Source organism: Protopterus annectens, chromosome 1.part0 (assembly GCF_019279795.1).
Source record: "Protopterus annectens isolate FY-2018-M chromosome 1.part0, PAN1.0, whole genome shotgun sequence".
Taxonomy (NCBI): Eukaryota; Metazoa; Chordata; order Ceratodontiformes; family Protopteridae; genus Protopterus; species Protopterus annectens.
In genome coordinates this window covers 554328263-554338556 of record NC_056725.1, presented here as the reverse complement: position 1 = coordinate 554338556, position 10294 = coordinate 554328263, and the positions used below count along the sequence as shown (strand labels likewise).

The following is a 10294-nucleotide window of genomic DNA, read 5'->3' as shown; positions in this document are numbered from 1 at the left end:
TCAGGAGAAGGAATTTTGACAGTGCCATTGTGGCATGTCCTGTGGCAGCTGTGACACAAAAGAAGGTGATACTATTGCCATGATCGCCTTAAATAAGCCTGGGAGAAGTCCATCCATTCTTTTTCTTTGGAAACTGTAGGAGAGGTCACATGCTTATTTTTCCTCTTTTTCTTTCTAGGTGTGAACTAGTCTTGGAGGCTCAGAGCCTTGGCACACTTAAGAGTACCAGGAACCTTCTTACTAGATAACGATTTGAGGCACTCCATGTGGGTTCTGTAAAATAACGAGATGGCATTTGTCCAAGGCATCCACCACCTGTATGGCCCTCAGACTACATCCTGGTAGTGGGCAACGAAGAATATCTGACTGACATCAGATTCTATAACCTCATTGGGGGCATCTGACACAGAGACAAGGCTGTGATTCTTCTTGGAGTCTTTTGAGTTTCTTTTTAAGGCAGAAGGGTGACATCGCATGCAGGGGATTCTGCCATTTTGGCTTGAGCCAGGCATTTTAGAAGCTGAGTTTCAAGGAACTTGTTCGGGGAGGAAAGCCTTGACCTAAGGGTTTTAGGAACAAACGACTGGCAGATGGAGAAGGTTTTGTAGTTGCGTTCTGGACCTAAACAAGCAAGCAAAAAAAAAAAAAAAAAAAAAGACACTTAGTGTGCAAGTCCTTCCATGGGATCTGCCTACCACATTCACACTTAGCTGGCATCTAATAAAAGTACTTCAAATAGGAAGGTTCCCCAATGGGGCTATTATCTGAAATGTGATAAACTGAAGCACTGGAACCAACAAAGATCAGTCTGACAGATGTATGACCTGTGCTCGGGCTAGCCACGAGAGAGTCTGAGGTACTCATGCGTAGTGTCGTCTATATACCCAAATGCATACAAGTTGAGGTCACACGTTGGACATACACCCTTGGAAAGGAAAGCTTTGGTACCCTGGCTGGACGTCAGCAGATGAAAACCCATGTTAACACTGCAACAGTGATTTCATTCAGGACATTAAGCAAAGTGGCTTCAGATTCAAATGTTGCTGACAAAGGTTTGGCTTGAATGGACAGTGTTAAGGCTAATGGCATAGTAGCAGCCTCCTGAAGTGTCTCCACGGGTCTCGGACACATTGATAAATTTGGATGTGGGAGCTGTGAAGGTGCCTCATCCACTTTCAACAATTTCGAGCCTGGGTGATTATCTGACATGGAGACCATCTCCGAGTTCCCAAATACCTTTTCTTTTGCCCAAATGCCAAAGTTGTACTGAGAGCCAAGAGTGGGCTTTTTGATTTAACAACCTCACCAAGGATTCAGCCCTATGCCGAATAGTTCAAGCATAGTGGGGCAAATGGGCACATAATACTCTGGACCTAGTCAGAAAAGGCAGAGAGAAAGTCTCTGTGAGAAATTCGATTCCAACACTTAAGGCAATTAATGATTTTTGCTGACTTGTACAAAGCTAATACACAAGAAGAAATTAGGTATACACCCATGAACTTAACCGAATTCTAGCTTCAAGTGACTCAAATGACTGACTGCATACAGAAACAAGTGATGCTCAGACTTCTGCAGTAAGAACTGGAAATGGCACCTAAATACCCTTTATATAACCAACTTCCTGAGGTTAGAAGTTGAGTGCGCCCACCAGGCCATGAGTGGAGGTGAGATCTCTGGCATTCAAGCTTTCTGTCTCCTACAGGCAAGAAATCCAGTCAGTACTGCAACCATGTACTATGAAGAACATCTACAGGAAGATAGGAAAGTTTCACTATATTGTATCCTTGAGATAAGAGTTCTCTAAACACAAAGTGCTATCCCCAAGACAAACAGGAAAGAAACAGCTCCCACCAATTCCAATATAAGTAGGAAACTTGACTGGCTGACATGGGTAGCATCAATAATGCAACAGGTAAGCACCAGACTTTGGATGACAGGGTGCTAGTGGACAGTGATGTCCCCCGCCAAAAAAGGGGGGGGACTGCAGAAGCCTTCTTACAGCCCGAAGAAGGCATCAGTCCATGTTCTGTAAAGGCTAAAAAGTATAGTTTTGTACCTACCATAAATGTAGATGTCCGATAGATATGCAACTGCAGTCATAACATATGGGTTGTCCTGCCTCAGGCAGCCCTCGGTCGGCCGGATTCCAAAGTCTGGGTCCAACGTCGGCTGATGTCGCATTTCTCTCCGACGTCAGAGCGGCTGGAGTACATAGGCATCAGCAGACGCCATCTTCTTCAGTGTTTCTTGCCCCAGATGCCAGGTGCCCTCCAAGGAAGGCTGTAATCAAATTGGAAGACAAAAACAGGTTTCCAGACAAATAAGTAAGCAACAAACAGATACACCATAACAGATATCCCCAGCTAAGAATAACAGGGATAGGAGTGGACCGAAGGCATAGAGGGGAAGGAGGGAGGGAAAACCCAACTGCAGTTGCATATCTATCGGACATCTACATTTATGGTAGGTACAAAACTGTACTATGTCCTTCAAGAATGCAACTGCAGTCATAACATATGGGTTGAATACCATAGCTTAGCTGGGGGAGGTGGAATGCTCTAGGAAAGGGATGGTGTGGCTATCAAACCCTGCAGGACTGCCGAAGCAAAGCCTGCTCTAGATCTGGAATATAAAGGGAGGTTGTAGTGTTTGGAAAATGTATGCACGGAGCTCCATGTAGCAGCTTCTAGAATGTTCTTTGTAGGCACTCCTCTTAAGAATGCTGTAGAGGTGGCTGTAGCTCTGGTGGAGTGTGGTCTGACATTGGCTGGCACACTCTTTCCATGGAAGGAATAACAGAATCTGATGCAATGTCCAATCCATTTTGAAATTGTCTGTTTAGAAATTGCTTTTCCTTGTACTCCAGGGGCGTAAGCTACAAAAAGCTGATCAGACTTCCTACTGGTCTTGGTTCTGTCCAGGTAGTAGCGAAGTTGTCTGTGAATGTCCAAGGTATGCAACGGTCTCTCCCCTTTGTTCTCAGGATTGGGAAAGAAAGTAGGCAGGTGAATTGCTTGATTTAAAGAAACCCTAGATACTACTTTTGGCAGGAAGGTAGGGTTGGTTCGTAAGGAGACCCTGTCTCTGTGAAAGGTTATGAACGGTGGTATTGCCATTAGGGCCTGTAATTCCGAAACCCTTCTTGCTGAGGTAATGGCCAACAGGAAAGCTGTCTTCCAGGAAAGAAATTGTAAGTCCACAGAAGCTGCTGGCTCAAAGGGAGGTAGAGTCAATTTTTCTAGGACAAAGTTGAGGTCCCAAGCTGGTACTGGTGCCTTTCTTGGGGGCTTTATATTCTTGATTCCTCTAAGAAATTGCCTTAACAAAGGATGTGAAAACACAGGTGGATCAGTGTTGTATCTAGCTGAGATAGCTGAAGCATGTATTTTTATGGAAGAGTATGAAAGTCCATTATGTAGCATATCTGCCAAATATTCCAGAATGAGTGGAATGCTCAAAAAAGATGCATCATGACCCTTGCTGGTATTCCAAATGCTGAATCTCTTCCATTTGGCTGAGTAAACCTTTCTGGTGGATGGTCTGCGGGCTTCTGTTAGTATCCGCTGAACTTCCTTGGAGAGAGGTATATTGAGGTTATTTATGGGATCTCCCAAGCTGTTAGCTGCAGCGTCTGGATGTTGGGATGAACTGTCCTGTTGAGTCAGAAGTTGGGGCCATTGGGGGAGGGCCCACTTTTTGTTGTGACACACGCTCCGTAGTAGTGGGTACCAGTGTTGTCTTGGCCAGTCTGGAGCTATTAGGATCCCCTTGGGCTACTCTTCTTTGATCTTTAGCAATACTGTGGTCATCAGTGGCAGAGGTGGAAATGCATAGATTTTTAGGGAGCTCCAGTTGAATGAGAGAGCATCTATCTTCCATGCTTGTGGATGATATGTCCTTGAACAGAACTTTTGTAGGTGATGATTGAGGTGTGAGGCAAATAGGTCTACGTCTGGCCTGCCCCATGTCGAGATGAGTCGTATAAAGATTTCTGGATGTAACCTCCATTCGTGGGGATCTAGGAAATTCCTGCTTAGACTGTCAGCCAGAACATTCTCTTTGCCTGGAACAAACTGGGATTGTAACTGTATGTTTAGACTCCGTGATTTCTCCCAAAGATTCATTGTCAGTCTGCAAAGGGGGTAAGAATGAGTGCCCCCCTGCTTGTTTATGTACCACATCACAGTGGTGTTGTCTGTCCGTATTAGCAGGTGGCCTTGTTGAAGTTGTTGTCCAAAGGCCTCGATGGCATGCATTACTGCCAGCATTTCTTTTTGGTTGATATGCAGATGTGCTTCCTTTGGAGACCATTGTCCTTGAATACATCTGCCCTTCATGTGCGCCCCCCATCCAAGGTCTGAGGTGTCTGTGGTCATGGTCTGTGTTATCTGAGTTTTTTGAATGACATACCTGTGTAACTGGCTTGCTGAGGCCCACCATAGAAATTCCTTTTAAAGACATGGAATGAGTGGTATGGTTGCCTCTAGGTTGTTGCTGTGTTGAGACCATAAGCTTTTTAGGTACCATTGAAGCTTTCTCATGTGTAGTCTTGCTAGTGGAACAAGGAGAATGCAGGATGCCATGTAACCCAGGGCGTGTAGGAATCTCCTTGCAGTCATCTGGGTGAGCTTTGCTAAATTTTTGAAGTAATGAGTTAACTTCTTTTGCTTGTCTTCTGTCAGGTAAGCCATTTGAGAGGCTGTGTCTAGTTTGGCTCCTAAGAAGGTTATTTGCTGGGATGGCTGAAGTCTTGACTTTTGAAAGTTGACTGTGTATCCCAGAGCTTGTAGCAATTGTATGACATAATTCAAGTTTTTTGTCAAAATTAGTTTGTCGTCCGCTTGTATGAGGCAGTCGTCCAGGTACGGGTAAATTTGAATTCCCTGGAGCCTGCAATGAGCAATTACTGAAGCCAGGCATTTCGTGAATACTCTGGGCGCAGTAGACAAGCCAAATGGCAATGCTGAGAATTGATAATGCTCTGGCCCTGCAAGAAATCTGAGGTATCTTTTGCAGCTGTGTCTGATAGGGACATGCAGGTATGCTTCCTTGAGGTCCAGAGTAATCAGCCAAGACCCCTTGCCCAGCATGGGAAGGAGTTGCTGTAGAGTCAGCATTTTGAACTTTGGTAGTATGAGAAAAGTGTTTAAAGCGGACAAGTCCAGTATTGGTCTCCATTGAGTTTCTTTTCTTGGAACAAGGAACAGTCTTGAGTAAAACCCCTGACCCTGTTCTTGTTGTGGAACTTTTTCTATTGCTTTGATCTGAGCAAGCAGGGAAATTTGCTTGATAGCCTCTGCCCTCTGATGTTGTGGAAGGTTTGGCATGCCTTGTTTTCTTGGCAAGGTATGAAAATGGAACCTGTAACCGTGGTCTATAATGTCCAAAATCCATTTGTCCTTTGTCAGTTTGTGCCAATTGCTTGAAAACAGAGATAATTTTCCGCCCAAAGGAGCTGCTGCTTGCTCCTTGGTCAGTGGAACTAGAGGAAAGTCATTGAGATTGTTCCTGTGGGGCAGGAGAAACCCCTGTGTCACTTCTTTGGTTTGCTGGTTGCCACTGTCGTCCTCTGTAGGATCCTCTGTATTGTCCCCTTCCTCGGGCACGACTGTTTTTGCCCCTTTGAAATCTTTCAGGATTAGGAAAGGACCAGTTCTTAGGCCAATTCCTGCTGAATCTGGGTGGCTGAACCTGGAGGAAATCTTTGACTGTCTGAACTGACTTGGCTTTTTCCTCAATGGACTTTAACACATCTTTAGCATTAGCACCAAAAAGCTTGTTCTTTTCCAAAGGTGCATCATGAAGTTTTGCCTTAACCTGATCTGGCAAAGGTTTTTCTTTTAACCATGCATGCCTACGAATGACCGCCCCTGTCATAGCTGCCCTACATGAAGCCTCCAATGCATCATATCCACACTGTAGAAAGTGATTGCTAACTTGCTGAGAGTTATGCACAGCCTCCTGCAAAGATTTCCTATCTAAAGGTTCAGGAGAGGCCAAAGTTTTCTGTAAATCATCTAACAGGAAATCCTGATATTGAAACATATGAAAGAGACAATTAAGAGCTCTCATAGATAAAGTAGTGGAGGTGTAAACCTTCTTTCCCCATCTCTCTAAGGACCTTGCTTCCCTGTCGGAAGGCAAAGGATTTTTGGAGGTGGTAGCTGAAACCCCTTTAGGCCCCTGAGAAATTGTTTCTAAATCAACAGCATGGGCCCTAAACAAATGAGAATGGGTTTCAGGGACCCTATAGTATCTGTCAGGCTTGACAGGAGCAGGAGGAAGAGTATCCGGGGTAACACTGGAGTCAGAGTATAAATCATCCAAAACATCAAGCACAGGAGGTATAGCTAAGGGTCTGTGTTGTGGCTTTTTAAGGAAGGTTCGAAGGCGCTTTCTGGAATCAGAATATTCCTGGCCTTGCCACTTAGTGTTCCCTCATGGAATGCAGAACTTCCCCAAAAGAAATATCCTCAGGAGGAGAGGCAGAGGGGATGGAGTCCTCTGCATCTGAATCCTCGTAGGTCTGGAAGGGCTCTTCCTGGCTTTCGGAATGAACAGAGTTCCTCAGAATCTTCATCAGAAGGAAGAGGATCAGAGGGTTCAATCCTGGGCCTCTTATCAGGAGGCGGCTGGGATCCTCTCTCAGGATGGGCCTGGGAACCTCTGATCATGGAAATTAAATCTGCGGCCATAGCCATGATTTGAGTTTCAGGAGTAGGCTGAGGTAAGGTTTTAGCAGTAAGGTGCTTGGACTTGCTGGCTGCCTTGGCACGTGTGTAGGCCTTGATAGACATGGACATGGGAGGCCTAGCAGCTCCACGTGCAGGAGTGACCTTATCAACAGCAATGGTCTCGGGCATTTCCTCTGTTTCAGTATCCGGGGGAAGTCAGTAACTGGCGGAGTGGCCTCCGGTATCGGAGGTATCTGTAATGCGGTGTCTTCGGTTTGGAGCAGTGGAATAACCGCCTCCAAGGGAACCGGAGCACTCGCAGTAGGTTTTGGTGTGGTGTCGGTAGAAGACGCGGGCCAAGGATGTCGGTCCCGGTCTTTCCGTTTCTTAGGAGTCTGCGTTGTCGGTTGTTCCGACGGCATTGTATAATCAAATTTTTCGCCGAAAAAGTCTTCAGCGAACTCCACCCGGCGCCTGAGAGTGCGCTTATTGAAGCGAGCACAGGCGGCACAGGCCGAGACGTCGTGGTCTGGGCCAAGGCAAGGGAGGCAGTAAGAGTGGAAATCCTTATGAGGTATTTGTTTACCACAAGACAAACAATTATTTACTTTTTCAGTAATTTCTGACATCGGCTGAGGCAAGAAAGGGTCCCCAACGGGGTACTTAGCTTTTTTGATGACTTCGGTTTCGAAGAATACAGGAGCTGACCAACCGGCACTTGCGAACTGCTTCTGCTTCGGGCACCGCGCGGCAAGAAAGACTGAAGAAGATGGCGTCGGCTGATGCTTATGTACTCCAGCCGCTCTGACGTCTGAGAGAAATGTGACAGCCGACGTCGGACCCAGACTTTGGAATCCGGCCGACCGAGGGCTGCCCAGGACAACCCATATGTTATGACTGCAGTTGCATTCTTGAAGGACATCTGCAATACTGCAAGGAGAATTCCAGACATTAAACATGTCTGCCATCAACTGCCTGGCTTTGTCTTTTTAACTCTGGCATGGCGACCCATGATGTACTCTTCTCAACCTGGTCTATCGAACCAAGCTGGGTCCATAGGAAATGCTAGGGAGAAAAATCCTTGGCCCAGAATGCAATCTCTAAGCATATACCGGAAGACTTAGGTGATCACTAACCACTTTTGTCACGGAATACCAATAGTACAAAAGGGGGGGGGGTGCATAGTGTGAACACTCTAACTCCCTCCTCTACCAAGGTGGTAGCAGTACATCTCTGTCACAGACGGAATTTGCCAAAGTAGCATTTAGGAGTGAGCTTAACCCTTTTCTGCTCAAGGGAGAGCTGGCAACATCAGTCTATTGCAAAGACTGATATACCTCTAGGACAGTGTGACTTGATATTTATCTTCCATGCCGTTTGACTTTTTGGGTGCTCTGGCATTACACTGGGACATTACAAGTGACTTGCATTAATTACTACAAATGTTTACTGGTTACGTCCATCACCATGATGGGACATATTCCAATAGTCTACTTATTATTTTAATGTATTGGTCCGACTGACAATTGCTCCTCTAACTTCACCAGCTAGCCCATTCATTCATTCTGAGGAACTAGGACCGGGCCCCTAGGATGAGCTTACCAAGTCACAGTGTTTGACCTTTGGGGATGGGAGGAATACCACTAGTGTGGCTTTTTATTAATTATTTTAGAAAACTGCAGACAATAACCCTCTTTTAAAGTGTTCAATACACACTTGCCCTGAGTAACTGATTCCCCAGTTGTCTCTAAAGACAGACAGAGCTTCCTCCAAATTGTGACTGAAGGCTGAGGAGGGAGAAGATTGGAGTTGTAGTGGCTTAGGGCATTGGGGGCAACCAATCTGAGTCATGGCTGATACCTCAGAGGGGTCCCAGCCCTGACAGCCCCCCAGATTTCTCAAGTCTAACCTCTCACTCTTCCTTGTACTTGTTTCTCCCCTTTTATACCTGGTGGTTTCCTGTCTGGGAATGGAGGGAGGGACAGACTTTGGTGCAGAAGTTCCTACTGTACCCTAGGCACAAGTGTTCTAAAAAAATCTGGCTAACAGTTTTTGAAGTCCTACCCCTTTTTTTTAACTCTCCCTGTGCAGGGAAGTCCAAAGAGAAAATCCTTGCTTAAAGGGGCATTAAGGATCCTTGATTTCACATTGTCTGGAATGGGAGGTCTTCAATCAGGCAATGTCTCCTGATGCCTGACCACAAATATGCTACCCAGCATAATGGCTCTATCATGGTTGGGAGGGCAATTATAACCATGATGCATCTATCTTTGTTATGATTGCCCCCCCCCCCCCAACTTTTTAGAATGTTGGCAACCTGATAGTAAAGACCACAAAGGTCCAACAACTCCTGTTTTAGATCTTCAAACTCCTCCACCTTGGTCTTCATCTTTTATAGTAAGGCCGGTTTATGAATTTATGAAAATGCGTCAGACTGGCAGTTAAAAGTGCTAAATGTCAGGGAAGCAGGAGCATACAGCTTTTCCTTAAACATATCAACAGTTCTACTGTCTTCCTTATTTGTGATGTGATTCCTGAAAGTAGACACTGCTCCCTCCCCTGCTGGGATCCAGAGATACATCTGGATCAGCTAAATGACATCAATATACGTACCTGTGGGAAATCCTTGACCCCCGTAGGAATGGCCAGGTTTCCTAGAAGGATAATGAGGGAGGGAGTCAGGCTCCAAAGATGCATTTGAAACTCTTCCAGAACCTTGAGAACTGTTAGGATAGTTAGAAACCTTGGTTGGGGAGGTCTGTGAAAATCCTACACCTTTGCTGGCTTGCCAAATACTACCTCAGAGTCCAACTAAATGTTTTTCCCCCCTCATTTTATGATGAATATCCACAAAGGTATTTGGTGGACAGGCAGAGAACAGGGTGTCCTTCAGTGTCTGAGCTGGTCTTCAGCTGATGGGAATCTGCATATGCTAAATCACCAACCACAGAATTTGAGGAGCCTGTGTTTACTTCAGGGTTCAAGCCTCTGATTTTAAGACATTAACGTTCTGGCCAGCTGAACCAGTGCAAGAGGTAAAAGCTCAAGTTGTAATGGTGGTGGGTGAGGGTGGAGGTGAACCGAGACATTGCCCAGCAGAGAACAAGACAAGCTGGGCTGCCACAGGTTGGCCTTCAGTATTCTGGAGGGAAGGGCAGCCTTTAAGGTCCTGGGTCTCGAATGAGAGAGACCTCAATAGGTCTCCAGAAACAATTTCTCTTACAAAAAACCTAGGGATCCTGTATTTCCCTTCAGTTATCAGAATATGGGCCCAAGAGGCCGATAGATCTACGGCCATTAGAGAAGGTCCAAAGATTCAGTTTGGGAGTATGTTCCACATACCAAAGTCATTGGCATCTACTGAGTGTTTTTATCAGAGGTCTGTCTCAGACACAATGGATTTTGTAGTCAGGGGTTGCTGGAGTGCCTGTCCTAGTGGGTTATCACCAGACCTTGGTAACCCTAAGTTCCCAGTTTCCTTTCTCTTAGTCAGCTTTTTTGGTCTGCTCCTTTTAGGAGGTAGGCTCCAGGAGGCTTTGAAGGACACCGTTGTGGGTCATGAACTAGGTTCGCTCCCATTTCTTGGCAACATACTCCCCGAGAGAGAACGTTGGCAGTGA

General features: G+C 45.8%; 1 protein-coding gene across 1 annotated transcript in view; it reads right to left on the bottom strand.

Moving 5' to 3' along the window:
• CENPF (centromere protein F) overlaps positions 1 to 10294 on the bottom strand; it is a 1545100-nt gene that overhangs the window by 795279 nt on the left and 739527 nt on the right. The gene's annotated exons all lie outside the window — the stretch shown is intronic.